The sequence below is a fragment of the Lacerta agilis genome, chromosome 6, assembly GCF_009819535.1.
Source record: "Lacerta agilis isolate rLacAgi1 chromosome 6, rLacAgi1.pri, whole genome shotgun sequence".
In the NCBI taxonomy this organism is placed as follows: domain Eukaryota; kingdom Metazoa; phylum Chordata; class Lepidosauria; order Squamata; family Lacertidae; genus Lacerta; species Lacerta agilis.
Window position 1 is genome coordinate 89,026,892 of NC_046317.1, and position 25,774 is coordinate 89,052,665.

At 47.0% G+C, this 25,774-nt stretch overlaps 1 protein-coding gene across 1 annotated transcript in view; it reads left to right on the top strand.

Annotated features, from left to right (window-relative positions):
* Positions 1-20,991: 20,991 nt before the first annotated feature.
* RGS19 (regulator of G protein signaling 19) overlaps positions 20,992-25,774 on the top strand; it is a 44,400-nt gene continuing 39,617 nt past the window's right edge. The window contains exon 1 of the mRNA XM_033153750.1: positions 20,992-21,196. The gene's annotated coding sequence lies outside the window, so the exon portion shown is untranslated. The remainder of the gene's footprint in view (positions 21,197-25,774) is intronic.

Below are 25,774 nucleotides of genomic sequence, written 5' to 3' on the forward strand. Positions count from 1 at the left end.
CTCGAAGCTACCAACATGAGTCTGACTAAACTGCCGGAGGAGTGCCTGGCGTGCTCTGGTCCATGGGGTCACGAAGAGTCGGACACGACTAAACGACTAAACAACAATAACCCCAACGAGCAGGAACGAGAAGCAAACTTTACCCAAAGACAGCTTTCTCCAACCCCATTCGTTCATTTCATGTAAGGAATATGTGTGCCGCTCCTTGTCCAATAACCACAGGATGACAAACTCTCAATTCGAATCAATTTGAGTTTTTTTATTATTATTATTTTATATTTTTTTAAAAAGTCTTTACGTACAAGCAATAAAAAGGACAGAATGTGGTAAATAAACATGTACGTGCTTAACAGCTGCTAAATATAACCAGAACCATAGTTCCAGTTACAGGTAGGTAGCCGTGTTGGTCTGCCATAGTCAAAACAAAATAAAAAATAAAAAAATCCTTCCAGTAGCACCTTAGAGACCAACTAAGTTTGTTCTTTGCATGAGCTTTCATGTGCATGCACACTAGAAGTTTGCATGCACACGAAAGCTCATACCAAGAACAAACTTAGTTGGTCTCTGTGACGGATTGGCCCTAGGGTGGAGGAGTTATTACCTCCCGGCTCAGAAGGAGTTAATCCACCTTCATCTTGACTGACAGTTCATCCTTTGGGGGCAGGATGGAACAGGAACAGCTGTTTTGACAGTTGAGAAGAGGGAGGGTGTGTGTTGAGACAGGGAAGAAGAAGGGTGTGGGGCCAGGATAGTGGCTGTTTAGGTTAGGATTAGTTTAACATGAAACTATAGATTGAAATATGTTTCTGTATTACTGCAACTAAAATTGTGATTGCATGAATCTTTAAAACAACTATGTTCTCAAGGAAATAAAAGTTCAGTTCTTTTTGGTGCCAAGGAGGAATCGTCATTATTGGTCCAGCAGGGTATCAAATCTCACAGTGGTGTGGACTCAAGAAAGGGCAAAACTTACCTGAGGAAAGGGAAGTGATAGTTTGGGTCCTAGAGTCACACAGAAAAGCGTTAGATGGTGAAAACCTAGAGTGCCATGAAGTTGCCAGAGTGTTGAGGCAAATCGAGACAGTGGGGATCCGAGCTGAGGGAGGCCCTTTACTGTAGGCAAGGGGTTGTTCATTTAAGTAACCCAGAGTAGTGAGGATACCAGGCCACGAAAGCTGGAAAAAGACTCTCATTACTAATAAGTCCTTGAAGTCAGAGGGGTTTGTTTTGAGGCGAACCGAGTGGAGGGGGGTTGGTTTCACCCCTGTACCCTTTTGGACACGATTTTAGTAATTGAGGGGTGGGGTTCGTCGCAATCTCTAAGGTGCTACTGGAAGGAATTTTTTTATTTTTTATTTTGTCAGAACCATAGTTGCAGCTGGAGAGGACAAGGGGTAACTGGCATAAAAAGAGAAAGAAACAGAAGGCATTTGTAAACAGCTTAGTTTTTCTTACATTCGAATGGGGTATACATTTAATTAATTACAAGCTTGGTGGAACTAAAAAGGAAAAGGTTTTTTTTTGGGGGGGGAGAGATCTAAATGATATCAAAGTAGGTGCCAGATTAACTTTAATTATATGAGAATGTTGATGTGGAAGAAGTTTTTTTTAGATTGGCCTAATTGCTGCAATGTCAGGGGATGTTTTGCATTCAGGATTAGTGAATCAACCCTGCACCCTCCCTCCTTTTCCTTTGCCGAAAAGAAAAACCTGCCGCAGGCTTGTGTTAGGAGTCCTGCCAGGGAATTGTATATAACCCGCGCTGAAAAACCTCACCTGCACAGGTCCTGAAAGAGCCATTAAGGCTCATTGGGCAATATATTGGGGCGGCTGAGCAGATAAGGGCAATCTCAGCACCTCCTATAGAGATCTGTAGGACAGAGCAGACTGGATCAATGTATTTATTTGAAGGATTTTTACCCTGCTGCTCAGCCAAAAAGGGCTCCCGACACAGACATAGCACAAAAGGAATGGGGGTGGGGCTGGAGGGGGGGGAAGCAAACTCGTGCATTGGGTCTTATTTATTTATTTGAAAACATTTATAAGACACTGAACACTTAACCCTTACCATAGTGATGCACAAGTTTAACAGAATGCAATAAAGCACATCTTAAAATACCGTCAACAAATAATGCCAGTGAATAGGCTCATCTCTCTGGCAAAACAAGCAGATTATTATTTTTTTAATACATGATGAAAGACCACAGTTGTTGGTTCCTGTCTAGTTTCTATGGGGAGCATATTCCACAGGGCAGGTGTTGCTGTGCTGAAACCAAACAGCTGCAGAATGAGGCTCTGGCACATGTGGCAACAGGTACTGAGCCTCCAGAGGTGACCGCAGTCTACCTCTGATCCTGGGAGTAGCTCTAGCTATCATCCTGTTCGACAGGGTGAACAGTCTCCCTCGGGAGGCTGTGGACTCCTTCGTTGGAGGTTTTTAAGTAGAGGTCGGATGGCCATCTGTCAGAGATTATCTATCTGTGATTCCTGCATTGCAGGGGGTTGGACTAGAGGACCCTTGGGTCTCACTTTCAACTCTACAATTCTATTATTCTCTCTTCTTCTTTGATCACTCATAGCCGAGTAAGATTGTCTTCCATAAACAGGGTTTTAACAATGAGTCCGTAAGTGACTGTGGAGACCAATTCTGGATCCATACGTCCTTCCACGGTGGGGACATTGGTTTCCTGGCAGGAGTTGATCACGGTGCAGATTTGACAAGCGTGCCTTCCTCTTAGCACATTTCTCCCTTGTGTCCTGAGTTCGAGTGTCTTCAAAGCCCATGACACCTTTGGTAAAGGCTGTTCTCCAATTGGAGCGCTCACAGGCAAGTGTTTCCCAATTGTTGGTGTTTATACAGTGGTACCTCTGGTTACGGATTTGTTTTGGGCACCCCAAAAAATCCGTAACTAGAGGCGCCGCTTCTGTGCACGCATGGTGTGACAGAGCGCTTCTGTGCATGTGTGAGTGGTGAAACCCGGAAGTGTTACCGCAGCCGTAACCCAAAGAGTCCATAACCTGGAGGTTACACAACACGAGGTACCACTGTACTACATTCTTTTAAATTTGCCTTTAAACCTCTTTTGTTGACCACCAACATTATGCTTTCCATTTTTAAGTTCAGAATAGAGTAGTTGCTTTGCAAGACGACAATCAGGCATCCGCACAACATGACCAGTCCAACGAAGCTGATGTTGAAGAATCATTGCTTCGACACTGGTGATCTTTGCTGCTTCCAGTACACTGGCATTAGTTCGCCGGTCTTCCGAATGGTGTGTAAAAATTTCCGGAGACACCGTCGATGGAATCTTTTGAGGAGCTGGAGATGGCGTTGATAAGTGGTCCGTGTTTCACAAGCATGCAGTAAGGTTGGTAGTACAATAGCTTTGGAAACAAGCATTTTGGTTTCCCTGCGAATGTCGCCTGTGCGTGAATTTGTGTTATGTGTGTTCTATGATTCTATCGTGCTCTGGTCCATGGGGTCACGAAGAGTCGGACACGATTGAACGCCTGAACAACAACAACATGATTCTATCCCCAGGAAACATGACTAGGGAGCTTTGGGTGTTTATCAGACTGAGGAGATACAGAACCAAGCATGCGGCAAGGTCACAGAGGCAGAGGGGAAAGGTTCGACATATTCGTGTCATCTTTCACACGTCGGTTTTGATCCCAATATTTGGCTGCAGGAGTGAGCGTATGGCTAGCAGGAAACAAACAGTTTTGTGGGAGGGTGAGAGGCCTCTTTCTTGCTTTCAAAAGAGAGAGAGAGAGAGAGAGAGAGAGAGAGAGAGAGAGAGAAAGATAAGGGTCTGTCCACTGATGTGGGCCAAGGAAATCGAGTTCCCGATTGCTGGAGTTGGGTGGCACCTACTGGAAGCACAGAAGAACGCAGCTCAGAAGGAAACACAGAGGAACGGGGAGAAATTAATAAATAATAACAATACGGTAAGGGCGCATTCCCTTGCTTTAACTGCTGTGCTGCTTTACGGGGGTTATTTTATTGTGTATGGGTGCTTATGTTTTAATGTTAAGATGGTTTTGATTTCAATGACTACTGAGGTTGACAGCTATACCCTACCTCCCCTGTCAGGGTTGTTGCGAACCACAGAAGAAGAGAGTGCTCTTCCACTCAGGTCTTGCTTGCCCCAGGACTGAAGGTTCCCACACCAGTCGCATGGCTTGCTGGCCGGCTCTCAGAGACACAACCCTACACATAAACACACACAACACACCATCTCTTCCAGAGCAACAGAAGCTGAGGAGGCAGACAGCCAGATGGGAATTTCAGAACAACCACAGAAGCCCAAACTCTCTGCTTGCAGAAATGCTTGGGGAGGGAGTGGACGATGGAAACTGCCTTCTACCGAGTCAGATTGACTCGTCCATATAGCTCAGCACTGCCTACACTGACTGGCAGAGGCTCTTCACGGTTTCAGGCATGCGATCTCTCCCTGCCTTGCCCAGAAACGCTGAGGATTAAAGCTGGGAGCTTCTAAGTGCAAAACACCATTGATCCATGGGCATACCCAAGGAGGGGCAGGAGGGGGCACCTGCCCCCCCCTAGAAGCAAATAATAATAATAATTAAATGGTTATCGGCAGCCTAAAAGGGAAAAAAAACTCTCCTAAAAAGCTCAACTTTCTCCCCCTCCCAAAATCTAAATAACAATTGAGCTCTGCCGATCGGCAGCCGGCCACTGTGACCGGCAGCTGCGATGGCTGAGGATCCTGGGAAACTGAGTTTTTCAGCCATTTGGGGGCTTTCTGTTTGGGGGGGGAAGTTTTTCTGTTTTTTGAAGCTGTTTTTGTTTGCTGTTTACATAATATGGTCAGTAATCTAAAAACGAACTGAACCCATAAAAAACGGGGCATTCCTCATCCCCAAAAAAGGTCAACAACTTTGAGCTGAACCCCAAGAAACGGGGGTAGATCACTGCTGAAAGTAGATTACAGTCTCTTGGGAGTTGGCCACCCCTGGTATAAGACATGTAACTAGATTAAAAATAAAAAAATAAAAATTCAAGCAAATAATTGTAATAACTACTATAATAAAGCACTGCTATAATTATATATAATTTTCCTAAAATTTTGGTTTCATTCGCCTTCCCATGCTGAAATGTCACAACCTGAATGACCATGGCTTCCCCCCACCCCAGTTTTGATCCTGGGTACGCCCCTGCATCGATCTATGGCCCTCCCTGGCAAAGGGGAAACTCAGACATAGCTCAGAGCCTGACTGAGAGCCAGAGCATAAGCTAAGCTGCTGGATCTGTCTTTTAAAGTCATCCAAGTCTGTGGCCATCCCTGCCTCCAGTGGGAGTGAGTTCCATAGGTTCAACTATGCGCTGCCTTTCTTTTCTCTGTCCTGAATCCCCCAACGTTCAGCTTCCATGCATTGTCCCTCAATTTGAGTGTGATGAGAAAGGGAGAAAAAACTTACCTGCATCCCCACCCCTCCAATTCTGGGAGCTGTAGTCTGTTAAAAGGGTGCTGAGAGCTTTTAGGAGGCGCCTGTTCCCCTCGCAGAGCTACAGTTCTCAGAGAGAGAGAGGGACCAGCTATAGGAGAATTGGCTGATAAAACTATTGGGTGAGATGGCCAAGTTACCGTGTTTAATTAGAGAAAAATCATTCCCGACACTTATTAAGGACTGGAAATTTCTTGTGGAGTTTTTGCGCGAAATAGAAAATGAACTTGTCGTAGCTGAACATTGAAAAAAATACAGGTTTATAGAAGAGAGAATGATTGGATCTGAAAATCATAGCTGCAGGACAGAGAGCCAGAAGTCCTATTATCCTTATTTATTTCTCTCTAATCTTTTCTCTCTCTTTCTCTCTCCTCTCTGTTTCTCTCTCTCATTAGGTTTTCCTTTTTCAAATTCTTTTCTCCTTTCTGCCTTTGTTCCTTTTTTAGACTAAGTAGCTGTTTTATATCAGTATATTACATAAAAAAGATACTTTGTGATGGGTATGTTTGTAACAGCTGGAAAAGCAAAACAGAAAGCTGGGGAAGGGGTAGCGAAATGCTCCAGTTGAGCTCCTTGCAGCTTATACTGTAGTCGTGCCTTGGAGGGAGGCATGGGTGGCAAGTTGGAATCCCGAAAAAGAGCACCCCTGCAGGAGAGGAGGACATATTGCAAGGTCTTTCGCAAGCCCCAAAGGTAATGCCGCTCTGATAGGCCTACCCTCCTCTATGAATTTATCTGACCTCCTTGTGAGCCTATCTAATCCAGAGGCGATCACTGTATCTTATCCCATCAATCATGAAAAGAAATCCCAGGTAAGAACCCCACAGGGCTAATGCAGGACAATTTCAGTTGATTCCAGCTCATGGCATCTTTGTTTCTCTTGCAAGATCTCAGAAACTCCCTCTGCAGTAACTCTTAAACTTTTAGTTACAGGTAGGTAGCCGCGTTGGTCTGCCATAGTCAAAACAAAATATAAAATCAAAAAACCCTTCCAGTAGAACCTTAGAGACCAACTAAGTTTGTTCTTGGTATGACCTTTCATGTGCATTCACACTTCTTCAGATACTTCAGATGATAGAAGGAGAAGAAGAAGAAGAAGAAGAAGAAGAAGAAGAAGAAGAAGAAGAAGAAGAGTTTGGATTTGATATCCCGCTTTTCACTACCCGAAGGAGTCTCAAAGCGGCTAACATTCTCCTTTCCCTTCCTCCCCCACAACAAACACTCTGTGAGGTGAGTGGGGCTGAGAGACTTCAAAGAAGTGTGAGTAGCCCAAGGTCACCCAGCAGTTGCATGTGAAGGAGAGGAGACGCGAACCCGGTTCCCCAGATTACGAGTCCACCACTCTTAATCACTACACCACACTGGCTTCAGATCTATCTGAAGAAGTGTGCATGCACACGGAAGCTCATGCCAAGAACTAACTTAGTTGGTCTCTAAGGTGCTACTGGAAGGATTTTTTGATTTTATATTTTGTCTTAAACTTTTGTTATAAGAAAAAACTGCTTCTTTATCCCTTATGGGATAAGTCCTTATGCATGTTCTCTATTGGTAGGAGAAAATAACAGAAGACAACAAGAGTATATTGAGAAGCAAAACAGCTGGTAAGCATGATTTTTATTAAACTGTTGCAATAGGGTGCTCACACACACACCGCACGCAGGGAGGGAGGAGAGGAACCCAGAACATCGGTGTGCAAGCTCTTATATAGACTTTTGAAACTGCCTACCCTGTAGCTCAAGACCACCACCCAAAACATCATACGTACATCACAGAAAGAGGTGGTCCCCAGCAGAAATTTGAGCGTGTTGCTTCTCTCCTGTCTGCCAGGATACCTGATAATGCCTTATCTGATTGCCTTTTCTGGGTAGCCTGGCCATTCCTTTGAGATGGTAAATACTTAGTTCCTGAATCTCTTACACATATTGATAGTGTGCTCAACTTAACAGATACTTGCCAGACTGTATTTGCAGGGAGGTGTAAGCCCCTACAATCCAAAGACAATTGGGAAGCTTTGCCCATTTCCTTCCTCCTTGCAGAGAAAGATTTGAGGTCAATTTGGAAGAGTCAAAATGGCTTCAGGATTATTCTCCTGTACTATTTCAGACACGTGGTTTATATATATACAGTGGTACCTCGGGTTACATACGCTTCAGGTTACAGACTCCGCTAACCCAGAAATAACGCTTCAGGTTAAGAACTTTGCTTCAGGATAAGGACAGAAATCGTGCTCTGGCGGCGCAGCGGCAGCGGGAGGCCCCATTAGCTAAAGTGGTGCTTCAGGTTAAGAACAGTTTCAGGTTAAGAACGGACCTCCGGAACGAATTAAGTACGTAACCAGAGGTACCACTGTATATTTATTTATGTATGTGTTTGCCTGGTACGTTTATGAACATTTATTTTATATCTTAGACCTTACAATTCTCGTTACAGGTAGGTAGCCGTGTTGGTCTGCCATAGTCAAAACAATAAATAAATAAATAAAAAGGTGCTACTGGAAGGATTTTTTTAATTTTTAATTTTGTTTCTTCTTATAATTCTCATAACACTTTCCTGCACCGAGAACTGCTATTCTGTTGTGTTTATTCTTTGCAGAAATTCCTTGTGTTGTATTATCTTTTGGCAACTACAGGAGCGAATAAAGACTAAACATTCAAACATTCAGACATTAATTTGCCCTTTGTGGCAGTGACCAGCAATGCATGGAGAAAGGGGTGGGGACATTATAATATACTGTCTGGTTTGTTCCTTTATTTATTTATTGTATTAATTAAATTTGTGTACCACTCTTTATCCGTAGATCTTAGGGTAGGTTCACAGCATAAAAATACAAGATAAAAACAAACTATATATTAATGAAGAGGCAAGCAGTATTTCTATGAAGTGGGTTGCCTCTTCAGCACAAGGAAGATTCATCACAGATCTTCAGCAGGTTTTTTTTTGTCACTTTCCTGGTTGCCTTGGCAACCAGCTGTTTCTCCCCAGCCTCTGTTTAGCAAACCACTCCTCTAAAGCATTTAAATAATGAACTTATGGCAATAAAGTTCACTTTTGAACAATTTCTGCCCCCACCCTATGCATAGAAGTCCCACCGAGTTCAACAGGACTTACGCCCAGGTAAGTGGATATAGGATTGCAGGCTAAGAGCCCACCCAGAAGTGAGTCCTATTGAATTCAATGGGGCTAACCCCCAGGTAAGTGGAGTTAGGGGTGCATCCTAATTGGTTAAAAAAACGAATCCCTCTTTTCTATAGGATTTTTTTTTAAATGCAAATAAAAGGGAGACTTTGTGTCCCTATCTTAAACATTTAGGATCATAGGAAACTGCCTTACGCTGAGTCAGACCATTGGTCCATCTAGCTTAGTACTGTCTACACTGACTGGCAGCAACCCTCCAGGGTTTCAGATGGGAAATCTCTCCCAGTCCTACCTGGAGATGCCTGAGATTGAACCCGAGACCTTTTGCATGCAAAGCAGGTGCTCTTGCCATTGAGCTGTGGCAAAGGCATTGGCCACTGGAATAATATTCACCGGCAATGCTCGCAAAATATTCTGCTTCGTGATGCACTGCCGTTACCGGGCGGGACGTCTCACCGTCTTTGAACTAGTTTGCCGGAACAGACCAAGGATTCCTTCTCGTGGAGCATCATCTCTAACAGGGAGACAGCCAGATGCCTCTGGGAAGCTGCACTGTGCAGTTCATAACATCCTGTTCTTTGTCTCAGGCATCTGGAAACCAAACAGATTGTTCCCAGTCATCACAAATAGACAATAATCAGGCAACCTACTTTACATTAATGTGTCTAATTCCTTTTTAGCACGAACTGCCCAATTTCAGATGAAGGGTGGTATGCAAATTTAAAAATAAATAAATAAATACTAATAAAGATAAAAAAAAATAAAAAAAAATTCCTTCCAGTAGCACCTTAGAGACCAACTAAGTTTGTTCTTGGTATGAGCTTTCGTGTGCATGCACACTTCTTCACATACACTTCTTTGTGCATGCACACGAAAGCTCATACCAAGAACAAACTTAGTTGGTCTCTAAGGTGCTACTGGAAGGAATTTTTTGCTTTATTTTGTTTTGACTATGGCAGACCAACATGGCTACCTACCTGTAACTGGAACTAAAAAAGATGTCTCTTTTTGCCCAGGCTTTCCGTGACCCATAAGAATGGACCTTCTTATTACTGAATTCCTGCATTTTATAAACTCTGGGTTTTTGTAACCTTTAAATATAAAAAGACTGAGTTTATTAAGCAATAAAGGTAAAGGGACCCCTGACCAGTTGTGTCCGACTCTGGGGTTGTGGCGCTCATCTCGCTTTATTGGCTGAGGGAGCCGGCGTACAGCTTCTGGGTCATGTGGCCAGCATGACAAAGCCGCTTCTGGCGAACCAGAGCAGCGCACGGAAACACCGTTTACCTTCCCGCCGGAGCGGTGCCTATTTATCTACTTGCACTTTGACGTGCTTTCGAATTGCTAGGTGGGCAGGAGCAGGGACCGAGCAATGGGAGCTCACCCCATCGCGGGGATTCAAACCGCCGACCTTCTGATCAGCAAGCCCTAGGCTCTGTGGTTTAACCCACAGCGCCACCCGCACCCGCATCCCCCTTATTAAGCAATAAGAAACCCTTTAATCAATGGATTGACGACATGACAACAGCCACTACATATAAATGGATTGCTTGTAGCCGCAGACTTTGTTTCAATAAATATGTTGACATATGGAACGAGATTACATAGAATATAGTAGGTTATTTATAATCATATATGTATTGGGACAATAATACTACTTAAATATCTATATAATAATGTTTGGAAGTGTAACTGACTATACATAGTGTACTATGTTATATCTTTCTACTTACTATTTTTTGCTTTTTAATTTGCACTTCCCCTTTTTTCTCTATAATTGAAATTCTAATAATAAAATATTAATTGAAAAGAAACACTGCTTTATTGTTTTTCTTTTGTAGTTCTACCACCTAGAGGGTTTTTTAATAAGCAGTTTTGAAAGGATCTTAAAAATAATTACACACACACAAACACACACACACACACAGCTCCCCATCCAAAATGAAATGAATGGGCCTAAGTTATACATGTTAATAATTTCAATGGGTCTACTGGGAGTAAGGCTAGCATTGGTACAGCCCAATGGGTGGGGCAGTGATTAGACGTCATCGAGTTCAAAACTCCTTCCCCCCCCAAAAAAAAACATGATTAGCTTGTCCTTAGACTGTACAATCTAAACCGTTTGCCAGCTGTTATCTATGTGAAAGGGCTTATTCTGGGTCAAAAGCTGTAGGATTTGTGACTGGGAGGATAGAACAGTTTAACTCATTCCTACAAACGGAAAGAAAGCTTTCCAGGATCAGCTCACAGCCCCACTTAGCCCTGCAGCTCCTTGCCACCCAGAGGTGCCAACTTGAATAAAATATTCAATATTTTGAATAAATATCACATACAGTGGCACTTTGGTTCTCAGACGCCTTGGTACTCAAACAACTGCAAACTTGGAAGTAAGTGTTCCAGTTTGCGAACTTTTTTCAGAAGCCGATCGTGCTCCGTTTTGAGTGTTACACTGAGGTCTGTCTGTTTTTGCTTTTTATTTTACGTTTTTATTTTTGCAGCTCTTTTTTGTTTTGTTTTTGTGACTGTGTGGAACCCAGTCCAGCTACTGATGGATTGATTGTGTGACTGCAGTGCATTGTTTATTGCTTTCATTTTATGGATCGATGGTCATGTTAAATTGCTGTTTAATATCTATATGAAGCCGCTGGGAGAGATCATCAGGGGGTTTGGGCTGGGTGTTCATCAGTGTGCGGATGACACCGAGCTCTACCTCTCTTTTAAATCAGAACCAGTGAAGGCGGTGAAGGTCCTTGTGTGAGTGCCTGGAGGCGGTTGTAGGATGGATGGCGGCTAACAGATTGAGGTTGAATCCTGACAAGACAGAAGTACTGTTTTTGGGGGACAGGGGGCGGGCGGGTGTGGGGGACTCCCTGCTCCTGAACGGGGTAACTGTGTCCCTGAAGGACCAGGTGCGTAGCCTGGGAATCATTTTGGACTCAAAGCTGTCCCTGGAGATGCAGGTTAATTCTGTGTCCAGGGCAGCTGTCTACCAGCTCCATCTGGTACGCAGGATGAGACCGTACCTGCCCGTGAACTGTCTCGCCAGAGTGGTGGATGTTCTAGTTATCACCCTTGAAGGCTACCCTTGAAGGTGACCCGGAAACTGCAATTAATCCAGAATGCAGCAGCTAGACTGGTGACTCGGAATGGCTGCTGAGACCACATAACACCGGTCCTGAGAGATCTGCATTGGCTCCCAGTACGTTTCCGAGCACAATTCAAAGTGTTGGTGTTGACCTTTAAAGCCCTAAACGGCCTCAGTCCTGTATACCTGAAGGAGCATCTCCACCTCCACCGTTCAGCCCAGACACTGAGGTCCAGCTCTGAGGGCCTTCTGGCGGTTCCCTCACTGCGAGAAGCAAAGCTACATGGAACCAGGCAGAGGGCCTTCTCGGTAGTGACGCCTGCCCTGTGGAATGCCCTCCCACCAGGGGTCAGAGAGATAAACAACTACCTGTCATTTAGAAAATACCTGAAGGCAGCCCTGTTTAGGGAAGTTTTTAATCTGTGACTTTGTATTGTATTTTAATATTTGTTGGAGGCCACCCAGAGTGGCCGGGGAGACCCAGCCAGATGGGTGGGGTATAAATAAATTATTATTATTATTATTATTATTATTATTATTATTATTATTATTATTATGGGGTTGATTTGAAAAGTCTGGAACTTATTAAGCCATTTTGAAGTACTTTCTATGGGAAAGCATGCCTTGGTTTTGGAATGCTTTGGTTTTGGAACGGATCGCCTTCTCAATCCGGCCCATGGACAGTTCAGGAATCAGCGTGTTTTTACATGAGTAGAATGTGTCCTTTTATATTTAAAATGCATCTCTGGGTTATTTGTGGGGCATAGGAATTCATTCATCCCCCCCCCAAAAAAATATAATCCAGCCCCCCACAAGGTCTGAAGGACAGTGGACTGGCCCCCTGCTGAAAATGTTTCCTGACCCCTGGTCTAACTCAATCCATCTCACTACCAATGAAAACTAGGAAATGAACTGGAAGAGAACCTTCCCATGTGACATGTCACAAAAACCTCACACAAACACTATGGAAAAGGATGAAAGTTCACTACCCCTGGTCCCCCCCCCATCTGTCTCTCCCCCAACCCTTCTTCTTCTTTCTTCTTTGGCGATCACTCATAGCCGAGTAAGATTGTCTTCCATAAACACGGTCTTCACAATGAGTCCGTAAGTGACTGTGGAGGTCAGTTCTGGATCCACACGTCCTTCCACAGTGGAGACATTGGTTTCCGGGCAGGAGTTGATCATGGTGAGGGTTTGCCAAGCGTGCCTTCCTCTTAGCACGTTTCTCCCTTGCGTCCTGAGTTCGAGTGTCTTCAAAGCCCACAACACCTTTGGTAAAGGCTGTTCTCCAATTGGGGCGCCCGCAGACCAGTATTTCCCAATTGATGGTGTTTATACTATGTTTTTTCAGATTTGCCTTTAAAAGGTAAAGAGACCCCTGACCATTAGGTCCAGTCGTGTCTGACTCTGGGGTTGCGGCGCTCATCTTGCTTTATTGGCCGAGGGAGCCGGCGTACAGCTTCCGGGTCATGTGGCCAGCATGACAAAGCCGCTTCTGGCGAACCAGAGCAGCGCACGGAAACGCCGTTTACCTTCCCGCCAGAGCGGTGCCTATTTATCTACTTGCACTTTTGACGTGCTTTCGAACTGCTAGGTGAGCAGGAGCAGGGACCGAGCAACAGGAGCTCACCCCGTTGCGGGGATTCGAACCACCGACCTTCTGATCAGCAAGCCCTAGGCTCTGTGGTTTAAACCTCTTTTGCTGACAACCTGCATTACACTTTCCATTTTAAAGTTCGGAATAGAGTAGTTGCTTTGGAAGGCGATAATCAGGCAACACCCCAACCCTATACTGTCTATAACAATAGTGTCTCACATGCAATATAACTGATCTGTAGAAAGGACCCCAGTGAACTGAAAGCAGACTGTATGCACTCTTGTAGCCCAAGAATATCTTTAATAATTTATTTATTTATTAAACAGTAGGCAGCTTCCTACGGTTTTTCAGGGAGCAGAGCTCCATCTCCAAACTGCTTTGCATTCATTTGCATTCTACGCTGTTATGATTAAACCCAATACGTCCCTTAATATTTGTTCTGCACCACTTCCTCCTGGAATCAAAGGTTCGCCTTTTTTTGTATTGTGCTGTTTTCTCTTTTTAAGACTTCGGGTTTTCAAATCCAGTCCAAACGGTCGTGTTCTACCAACTTGCCTTCGACCCACAGACATAATTTTTATTGTGCCTTCGGGATAATTGGCCCTTGTGATAGGTATTGGGGTACACGATTGGCTTTCAATATTGTTAGAACCTGCAAAGGCTTCAGAATAAATACTACTGGTACTCCGTTTCCAATTGGGGCTGAAATCTTGTAACTTTTAATGCCATACATGTTCCATGGGGGGGGGGGTGCTTTCATACCCCCCCCCAACCAGGGCACACAAAAAAACGGGATTTGCATCTTCCAGGCCTGGGCTCCATGTGGAAGATCATGGCCCCAAAAGACAGGCTGGGGGGGGGGGCACCATGTGAGATCACGGCTCCCCAGAAAGTGTGTAGTGCAAGGCCACCATGCTCTCATGCAAAAAACAAACAAATTGGGATATCCCGATTTTACCAGGGCACTTTGGGGGGTTGCATCATTGCACAACTTTTGCTGCCCCCACCTAAAGAAAAATCAGGGTAAAAGTCAAGATGGGTCCTTAGAAAACTCCGCTCAAATACAGGAACAAAACCCAAACAATTTGCAGCCGATTCCTGTTTATCGCAGTCGCTCCTTCCAGATCAGACAGTGTGAAAAAAGATTAAAGGTCACTGCCATTGCCTACGACAATTGCTGGATAATAATAATAATAATAATAATAATAATAATAATAATAATAATTCATACAGATAAACCGCATTAACCACATCTGCTGAAAATTCTCCAGTCCGTCCCCCCCCCCCCCGGGTTATTATATATGTGCAGTAGACAAAGTGGGGGGAAACTAGAGATGGGTGATAAATTTGATTCAGTTCCTATTTAAAGATGAATTTATCCAATTCACACTTTCTTGAGTACCAAAACACGGCCACTCTATGAAATTCGCACTTACCTGAACTTTGCGGTGCAGTTCTCCAACCAAACGATTTGACCAAAATGCCCTTATGGGGGAAAAGGATGTGTAAAAAAGAATATACTAGTGAAAACAGCGTGCAAAAAAGGGGGGTTGCATGTAAGGAAATTGATTGAAAATGGTGTGCATGAGTAAAATCTTCGTACAAAAATGTGCTTATTGGGAGAAAACGACACAAAAATGCTGGTAAATGTACATGAGAGTTGGGTTTAAAGCAAAAATGTAAATTGCTGCAGATCTGTAGAGAACTGAATTTTGACATTGGGGAAAAAATAGAAACTGAGCAGAACCAAATTGACAGTTCCTTCCATCCCTAAAAGAAACCCCAAACAACTGAGAAATATTTCCCCTCCATGATAAAGCTCAGACCCAGGAAGAGCCACAGACCAATGATGGAGGACATGCTTTGTGTTCACAAAGTCTTGTGCTTAATCCCCGGTAGAGATGGAAAATATTCTATGACTGAAACCATTGACAGTCTCTGCCAATCAGTGTAGACCAGGCATGGCCAAACTCGGCCCTCCAGATGTTTTACGACTACAATTCCCATCATCCCTGACCACTGGTCCTGTTAGCTACGGATGATGGGAGTTGTAGTCCCAAAACATCTAGAGGGCAGAGTTTGGCCATGCCTGGTGTAGACCATGGTTATCTTGTTGTTGTTGTTCAGTCGTTCAGTCGTGTCCGACTCTTCGTGACCTCATGGACCAGAGCACGCCAGGCACCCCTATCCTTCACTGCCTCCTGCAGTTTTGCCAAACCCATGCCAGTCGCTTCGAGAACACTGTCCAACCATCTCATCCTCTGTCGTCCCCTTCTCCTTGTGCCCTCCATCTCCCCCAACATCAGGGTCTTTTCCAGGGAGTCTTGTCTTCTCATGAGGTGGCCAAAGTATTGGAGCCTCAACTTCAGGATCTGCCCTTCCAGTGAGCACTCAGGGCTGATTTCTTTAAGGATGGATAGGTTTGATCTTTTTGCAGTCCATGGGACTCTCAAGAGTCTCCTCCAGCACCATAATTCAAAAGCATCAATTCTTCGGCGATCAGCCTTCTTTATGGTCCAGCTCTCACTTCCATACATTACTACTGGAAAAACCATGGTTATCTACCAGACAACAAATCCCATCAGCCCTGGCCATTGCCCATTCTGGCTGGAAGGTGATGGGAGCCCAATATGAGAAGGGAACAGGTAAGCCACAACACATTAAGGCACGGGTGGGGAATGAGTGGCATTCCAGATGTTGTTCCTATCTGGAATTTGGACCATAATACCTCAAGGACCATCTCTCCCCATAGGAACCCCATAGGTGTCAGGCAAAAACATTCCTTTTCTGCCCCCCCCCCACCAGCCTCTGGCTAATTAAACTACCTATGGAGGGTTTATTGTATTTGTTTGTTACCGCATTACATATTTTTGTGTTCATAAACTGCCCTGTGGTCCTCGGATAAAGGGTAGCATAGAAAACAAACAAACAAACAAATAAATAACACAATCATCCTGGATTCAGGTAGGTAGCCGTGTTGGTCTGACGCAGTCTAAATAAATAAATAAAAATTTAAAAATTGTCCAGTAGCACCTTAGAGACGAACTAAGTTTGTTCTGGGTCTTCAGTTGTATCTGAAGAAGTGTGCATGCACACAAAAGCTTATACCCAGAACAAACTTAGTTGGTCTCTAAGGTGCTATTGCACAATTTTTTAATTTCTTTATTTATTTCAAAATCATCCCCGATCATTGGTCACTCTGGCCGGGCTGACAGAAGCTGGAAATTTAACTACATCTGGATGGCTGTGTGTTCCCTGCTCCCGTGTTAACTGTTGCTAAACACAAACAGACAGCATATTGGAGAACATCACTCAAAAGTCTCTGCCACATTCCTTCCCTCTGCTGTGCCACAAGTTCCAAACCACAGGTGTTAGATTGCAGTGTCCCTTACACCTGGGCTGATGGTTTGTTCCCCACCCCAAGACAACCAAGGTTTCCTTGGGGTGGGGTGAGCAAACTACGAGTCCAAGATTGGAGGACACAAGTTAAGGTTTGGGCCCAGACTACCTGAAAGATCTGGGTGTTAAAATCTCCAGGTGAGCACCTTCTCATCAACACCAGATGCCCAGATGGGGGGACACGAGGGAGAGCCAAAACAGGTTGCCTCTATTTTGCGGGTTTCCTTCCTAAGTGAGGATGTGATGGCCTCCTTCTTTTTATCCTTCTTCCCAGTTTACCGAGACAAACTTCGGAATTTAAGGTGCAGACGATGTTGAGCAGGCGTCGGCAAGGTTATCCGGCCATGGGCGGGATCAAGCCCACGGAGAGCGTCCGTGGGCCAGACATGCGCAGCACGATGTTGGAAATCGCGTCTGCGCATGTCCATGGCGTCGAAAATTGCTTCTGCGCATGCCCAGATGCCGAAAATCGCGCCTGTGCAGAAGCGGTTTTGGGCGTCTGGACATGTGCAGACGCGGTTTCCAGCATGTGCACGTGCCCAGACACAATTTCCGGCGCCATGTGCAGGGGGCTTGCCGAGCAGGCGGCTTGTGGGTCAGTAAAACGGCCTTCGTGGGCCACATCCAGCCCATGGGCCGGAGGTTGCCAACCTCTGATGTTGAGCATAGGGCTCCTTTCAGGGCAAACTGGATTTTCACGTTGGCACTGGAAAAGGCATACGAGAGATTTTCACATTTTCAACCCCAAAGGCAAAGAAACTGGAAGGTGGGGGGGGGGAACGAAAGCGGTTGCTGAGATCGTGCAATTTCTACACCAGTTTTTTCTCTCGATGGATTCCAACTTTTCCTTGAAAGGAGTGTTAAAAGAAATTCATGGAGGAGAAGGCTCTCAAGGGCGACTAGTTATGATGAGGTATATGTTGTCTCCAGGATCAGAGCTCTATAGTATTCCTCTGGATATCAGTCGCTTGGGAACAAAGCTATTGCACTCAAGTCCTGCTTGTGGGATTCCCATTGAGAAATCTGACTGGCCACGGTGAGACTACATAGGCCTTTGTTCCAATCCAGCAGGACACTTCCTATGTTATTATGTGAATGCATTTCCCCTCTTATTCATAATAAACTCCCACTAATGCTATCCAAGTGGAGGGCAGGCATATGAACGGACTCTAGTACTTTAAAGTTCTTAGCAATCTTTTTGCAAACAACCCTCGCTTTCCAAGCTTTTTACAGTCAGGGGTCGGCAAAGTTTTTGTGGCTTGGGCCGGTTCACGGTCCCACAGACACTGCGGTGGGCCATAGTGCACATGCACACACTAACGCTATTTCCCACGCTCCTTCTGGTGCGGAGGAGGCGTGCGCAGCTTCCCATTGGCTGGAGCTTCCTGCAGCCAATGGGAAGCCGGCCAACGTCATGGAAGGCGGTCCCTGCTCTGCTCCGCGCCAGTTTCGTGCGGCGCACGGGAACTGACCGAGCAGGCGGCGGGGGTCCATGGGCCGGTTAAATGACCCCCATATGCCACTTGTGGCCCATGGGCCTTAGGTTACCAATCCCTGCTTTTACTGCAGGATGATGAGACTTCTCTAGAGCAAGCAGCTCCAGGGATGTAAACAGTTTTAAGTCTTCGAACTCCTTACAGTCCAGGTCTCTTTTAACAAGAGTTGACTTAAAAACCAGGGTGTTGCTAACACTGCTTGCATCTTTTAATTTTGTAACTGCTCAAAGCATACGTTTTGGAAACTGCAGCTGGCTCAGAATCGGGCAGCCTTTTTGTACCTTTATTTGAGATCCTATTTTGTTTTATGCTGAAAATCTTCAAATTGGCTGTGTATTTTTTTATGGTGTTATTCGTTGCTTAGGACTACTTTTGTTATGTTGCAGCTATGTGTTTTTTTCATGTCCTAAGCTGAGGTCGGCAACGTGTGGCCCACGGGCTGGATGCGACCCACAAAGACCGTTTTACTGACCCCCGAGCCATGCGGCCTGCTCGGCGCGCCCCCCGCGCGCTGTGCTAAACCCGCGCAACGCAGCCACTTGCCGAGCGGCACCAGAAAACGCATCTGTGTTATTATTATTATTACTACACAAAAGCAATGATTATGAATCCAGAGCAGCAATGATTATGATCCTCGGGCGGTGTGTGTGTATATGTTAGCCATCACCTATGCTATGAGGGGGCCTTGAGAAATGGTGTCACAATTTTTTTAAAAAATGTCTTTATTTATTACATTTATATCACACCTTTCCATTTTTTACATTCATATCACACCTTTCCATTTTTTACATTTATATCACACCTTTCCATTTTTATTGCCGCAATAACCTTGAGAGATGGGTCTCAGGCTAAAGGTCATCCACTGAGCGTCACAACCGGGGGAGCATTCTAGGACTACAGTCCTAGTCCGGCACTGCAACCACTAAACCACACTGCCTCTCCTCCGGATGGCAGGGTCTACGGAGCCGGACCTCTGGTGCTGCTGACATTGAAGCTGGTTAATAAATAAGTCCTAGCACATATAGCCAATTGCAAATGTCCAAACCCCAAAACATACCTGGTCACCTTAATCCTGACACACCAGCCCTGTAAGGCAGGCCAGTATAATTAACCCCTTCCTGCAAGTGGTTGAGGCTGTGTGTGTTTGTGTTGAGGCTAAGCAGAATAGTGCCCTGCCTTAAGGCTCCTTAGCAGCTTGTGCCTGCAATGAGATTTGAACTGTGGTTGTAATGGACTAGGAACTGGGAGACCAGGGTTCAAATCCCCGCTCTGCCATTGTGGTGGTGGCTGAAAGGGCCACAATAAATGTGATAATGTGTGGACCCCTATTAATCCTTGTTGTTGTTGTTCAGTCGTGTCCGACTCTTCATGACCCCATGGACCAGAGCACGCCAGGCACGCCTATCCTTCACTGCCTCTCGCAGTTTGGCCAAACTCATGCCAGTCACTTCGAGAACACTATCCAACCATCTCATCCTCTGTCGTCCCCTTCTCCTTGTGCCCTCCATCTTTCCCAACATCAAGGTCTTTTCTAGGGAGTCTTCTCTTCTCATGAGGTGGCCAAAGTACTGGAGCCTCAACTTCAGGATCTGTCCTTCTAGTGAACACTCAGGGCTGATTTCTTTGAGAATGGATAGGTTTGATCTTCTTGCAGTCCATGGGACTCTCAAGAGTCTCCTCCAGCACAATCCTTGAGTGTGCTTCTAATAGAGAAGTTATGGTAGCCTGTTATTTTATGAAACTGATGATTTTGTATGTTGCCACCCCCCTTTGGGGCAGAAATAGCCCTTGGGCCAGTCAATGTCTCTCAGCCTTGCCTACCTCAAGGGGCTGTTGTGGGACAAAATGGGCAGGGGAGAATCCTGCAAGTCACATTTGCTCCTTGGAGAAAAGGGTGAACTATATAAATGCAATAAAGGCTCTCTCCAGCATTTCCTCGAAGAAGCAGTAGCAAATGTGCAGTGACTCCGGCGTCCGCTCACCACTCACAGCTACCTCTGCCGCAGGGTCTTGTGACCCACTGGGAGCGTCAGGATAGTGGGGTGGCTACCACCCGGCTTTCGCACTATCCAAACGGCGAAGGACGGGCGCTTTGCACGTGCTCAGAGGCACTCCTGGCACTCCACGCCTGCCCATTCCTTTCGGCCGCGCTCTGCCCTGAATGAATCCGAATCCCAGGCCAGATTAAACCCCCTGTTGTGTCTACACAACACTCCCAGCAAAAATAACGCTAACAATAATCAAAGCAGTTCAAAGGAAAGCGCGTGGCAAAGCCTTCGATCCGGCGAGGGAGCCGAGAGCGCGCAAAACGGAGCGCAGCCTGAACTTTCTCACGGGCGGAGCCCCTAAAAAAAAAACCCCACAAACCTCACAACCTCCACCCACCCCCCAAAATACTACTCCGCTCTGCAACTTGCGCCGTCGGCGGATGCAATGCAGATGGCGAGCAGGTTCGGTTTTCTTCCTCCCATTTGCAAGACTCTCTCTCCCTGCTGCTTGAGCGGTTCCTTTGCACGGTGCAGCAGCAGGCGTTGGTTTTGCAATGCATGCATGCGCCCGGGAAAAGGTGTGGATGTGCGCATGCATGCGTGTGCATGAGCTGGGGGGTGGGGTGGCAACCCCTACTGCCCGGTCCCGGGAAGAGGGGGGTGGAGAGAGAGAGAGAGAGAGAGAGAGGAGCGGGAAGGGGGCTGGTTGGTTCGCTCTTGACGCGAGGAAGTGCAAAACAGCAGTTGCTTTAGGAAGTCAATCGCTGGGGCTGGGGGACGCGTGCGCAGTGGAGACCCTGCCAGCCAGTATTTTTTCCCCCCCCTTCTTCTTCAAAGCTTGCTTTCCAATTCTCTCTTCGCCTCCTTCCCTCCCCCCTCCCTTTCCTCAAAGGGTGTCGATTCTGGAGCTTTAAAATAAGAAGCGAGGAAGAAGCAGCCCGGGGGGGGAGGAAGGCAGGCAGGCAGGCAGGCACGGATGTGCTCCAGCCGGCGGGGGGAGGCTGCGGGGGCCTCGGATGCAGAGAACGTGAGTAACTCCCCACTCTCTCTATATATATTTTTGCAAAAATATATATATTCTCTTATCTACGGAAAGACAGACAGCATCCACTCTCGCTGGTCCTTGGCGCGGGTGCAAAAGGGAAGCGATCGGGCCGGGGGTGGGGGTGGGGGTCAGAGGAGGGGGGTGTTTCCTTGGAGGAGGGGAGGGAAAGAGCGGAATCGGAGCAGACCTTGCGAGAGAGAGGGGGGGGAGAGGGAAAGGAAAAGCCCCTCCGCCCCTCCCCGGTCCTCTTCCTGTCTTTGCATCGCGTTGCAAAAAAAGAGAGAGAGAGAGAGAGGCGAAAAACGGCTTTCCTGAAACTGCCGCGCGGGGAAGCGAGCGAGCCTCTTCCTCTCTCTCCCTCCCGTCTCCATAAATGCATCAAGTGTGCCACTGAGGTTTGGGGGGGGGCAGGGAGAGAGAGAGAGAGAGAGAGAGAGATCCAGTTGCAGTGGACTGGGAGGAGATGGGCAGCCGGGGTGGTGGAGGTGGAGGGAACGAAATAAGCCAAACCCCAGCTGCTTCGTGCCTTGGACTTGGAGGGAGGGAGGTAAAGCGGGTGGGTTTGGAGGGGTGGTGGTGGTGGCCGCGTCCCGTTTTTGCCAGCTGAGCGAGGGTCTCTCTCCATTGCATTAAAAAATAAAAATAAAAAACCCACCCGCCCTATGGCCCTTTCCTTTTTAAAATGAAAGCCATGTGCGGTGGTTTGCATCCGATTTGAGAGAGAGAGAAAGCCCTCTCTCTGCGTGGCTTTTGCCCAGAAGGGGACTGGAGAAGGGGATCCAGAATGGGAGTTTGCATCGCTTGCAACGCTCTTGGTGGGGTGGGGGGAGCTTCCCTTTTGGAAGGAGCAGCCAGGGCAAGGAGGCTGGCGCGCGCCCTCCTGCTTCCTCCTCCTTGACCCGGGGATTTGCCGGGCGTGTCGCGTGTCGAGTGATGCCCGTCAGCCCTTGCACGAGTTGCTCGGAGCAAGTGTGTGTGTGTGTGTGTGTGTGTGTGTGTGTGTGTGTAAAATTCATGCACTTAAAAAAAAAAATCAGGGTTGCGTTGGAAAGCTCCTTCAAGAGGGCGCTCCCAGCAGCCTTCCCCCCCCCCCTCTCCCGGCTGGGCTGCAGTCCCTTCCTAGCTGCCATGCATGCATGCATGCCTGCCTGCCTGCATTGCAAGAGTATTCCCCCACCCGCCCGCTCTGCTGCATCCTCGCCCTCCGTGGAGGGGAAGGGAGGTGCACGGGCTTTCCCTCTCCAGAGTCTGCGGTGGGGGTTTCCCCCCTCCTCCTTCTCCTCTTCCTCCTTGCAAATATTCTCTCTCCCTCCCTCCCTCCAATTCCTCTTTCCCCCTCCCCACTTTTCAGCCCCACCCTGGGAAACTGGCATCCTCTGCCGGAGCAAGGGAACCCCCTGCTTTGCTCTTCATTTTGCACCGGGAGAGACGGCCAGCAGCAGAGATCTCCCCCTTTTCTAGAGCAAGGAAATAGGACATGGTGTGTGTGTTATGGGGAGGGGGGGTATTCGGGTGTGGGATTTCCCTGTCTTTTAATACCGGGGCTTCCCAGCAGAGAGAAAACCCGGCCTCGCCTAAGGAAGAGCTGCGGATTGCCTGGCACCCCCACCGCATTACCTCCGAAAGCCCAGTTTAGCGGTGGCTCTTGTCCGGCATCCATGCTCTCTCTGCATGCAGAAATCCCCCGGGGTTGAATCCTTGGCGGAGGCATCCCAAGACATGGGGGCAGGAGACCTCTGCCTTTGGTGAAGGACAGCTGCCAGTCAGAATAGAGGGGCCACTGGACAGGAGGAGCCAGAGAGATCCGCTTCAGTTACAAGGGATGTTGTTCGTTTGTTTTTTAACGGCTGCCTGCTAAAAGTGCCCTGGCTAGATACATAATTTTGGCCGTGCTCGGGTTCGATCTCATGACAACCCTGTGATGGAGGTCATCACTAGCTCCCGCTTTGCAGATTTTGGAAAAGAAAAAAAGGAGGTTCAAAGGGTGCAAAAGAGCCCAAGGCTAGGGAGGGATCTGAAGCCTGGGTGGCTTGGATTTTTATATTCATTTTATTGCTCTTTTTATCTTAAATGGTTCTCCCTTTCCTCTTTCAATCCTGTTAAGGATGAGAGGCAGTGGCTGACCCAAGGTTACCCATTGAGCTTTGTGAATGGGTCAGGATTTGAACCCAGGTCCTGGTTCGGTTATGCTGTCCTCCTGGTGGAACCCTGAGTTGCCTGCAGAATGTTCAATCTTTGTAGATACCGCCTCCTCTCTGTTTTTGAGAGCCAGTGTGGGGTAGTGGTTAGAGCAGGGGGTCAGCATCCTAAGGCCCATGGGCCGGAAGCAGCCCACAGAGGTCGTTTGACCAACCCACGAGCCGCCCCTGAACCAAGCTGCCCGCTCATGCGTGGCACTAAACCAGCATGGCGTGGTGATTCGCTTCTGTGGCACTGGAAATTGTGTCTGCGGATGCGCGGGTGCCAAAAATTGCGGGGTGTGTGTGCACGATCCAGCCCACAGAGGGATCTCTGCAGGACTGATCCGGCCCAGGCAAGATAAACCTTGCAGACCCCTGGGTTAGAGTGTCGGACTAGGACCTTGGGAAGCCAGGGATCAAATCCCCACTCATTCACAAAATTCACTGGGTGACCTTGGGAGCCGGTCACTCCTCGTTAGAAACTCAGATAGATAAGCTTAGGTGCCAAATGGGTCTTTAAACTAGGGTTACGGTTGCCGAAACAGAACTCCTTGTTTGCCATTTTGGGACCGGGCAGCTCAAAAGCCTCTGTGTTTGTTTCAGTGCGAGGTTTTTGGTTCCTGAAATTCGTTCTGATTGTGCAGATAAAATATAACGGGTGAAATTCTACAGGTTGTGTTGTTGGTGTGTGAAAACAGTCACGGTCTGAGGACGCCCGGGCGTGTTACCTCCAGATGGTGGAGATGTCAGGCACACTATTCCTAGCACCTGGGCATCTTCACTTGGTCACAGGTGGCCGATATCTGGGTGCAAAATGCGCCTGGCAAATTTTGAAATGCTGAAGTCGCTGCCTAACCTACCTCGCAGGGCTGTTGTGGGGATTAAATGGGTAGGGATAGGAGCATGTTTGCCACCATGAGCTCCTTGGCTGGAAAATGTGACATTCAAATGCAATTAACAACAAATATCTCCAGTTAAAGACAAGGAAACGTCTTTTTCTGCCAGTCAGAGAGGTCAGGCAGACCAGTGGTCTCTGCCTAAGGTGTCCTTCTGTTTTTCTGTAACTTTTTTTGTTGTTGTTGAATTCAGGAGGAATTGGTGGAAATGGGTGCAACATGCACTTCCCAGCGCCTGTGTGAATTGCGATTTGTCTCGTCTGGCACACTTTCGGGATTTCTTAAGCCCAGTAGCCTTACCTGTCGATCTGGACGGGGGTGTGGGACTGTTCAGATTGCAAAAACGACAGCGGCTCCCTCCGTTTGTTTCGCTTTCCTGGCACAGGCGACGCGCAGCTGCGGTTTTGCAAAGCGAAGAAACGTCAAAATGGGAAAAGATGCGAGAGTCAATTAAAAGATCATTTATAAAACCACAAATTAAAAAAAGGGACTCCCACACTCGCTGCTTGGAGCCTAAGCTGCTCTCAGCTAGCGCCAACGAAGGAGAAGGCGGCGGCACAATTTGCCAGCCAGGTGGGGGCGGGCAGGTGGCGTCTGCCCCCTAGGAGGGCACCGGAGCGACATGCAGGAGTCTCTCTGTGCATGCCCAGCACCCAAATGTGGAAGGGATCCCCAGAAGGCATGGCAAGACCCCTTGAGGAACAAATACCCACCCAGCCCAACCTCTCAGATTGGCTCCTGCAGGCCTCTCCTTCTCCAAAGCAGTTTCCTCATCGTGGCAGCACCCAGATATTTTGTACTGCAGCTCCAGCCCGTTGCACTCCAAAACACCTGGGAAGGGCGCGTGCCAGGTTAGCGAAGGCAGCTGCAAACCCGTTTTGCATTCGCATGAATTAAGTCTTTTAGTGTGGCAGAACTTTGGAACTTCCTGCCTCTTGATATTACGCAGGGGCGCCTTCACTGTATACTTTTCTCCGCAGCTGCTACAAACATTTTTGTGTGTACAAGTCTTTCGGGGAATTTTAGAAATTTGTTGCGAGTTTTACTCTGTTTTTAGTTTACTGTTATTTTAACGCTGCAAAAGTCTTAAATTGATTCTTCTTATCGGTGATTTTTTCGTTTTATCTGTTTTCGCAAACTGCTTTGAGGTTTTGTTTGTTTGTTGCAACCAAGCAGTCAATCAATTGTTGTGAAATAAATAAAAATAAATCGATTAGGGGAAGCTGCTTGATGCTGACCCACTTAGCCAAGTATGGTCCACACTCCACTGACTTGGCAGTGGCTCTGCAGGATTGCAGCAGGAGTCTTTCCCCAGCTAACAGAATGAATTTCAACAGGGACAAATGTCAGGTTCTGCACTTAGGCAAGAAGAACCAGCTGCACAAATATAAGGCAGGGGACACCTGGCTTGCTTGTAGTACATGTGAAAAGGATCTAGGGGTCTTGGTGGACCACTGAACATGAGTCAACAGTATGATGCATTA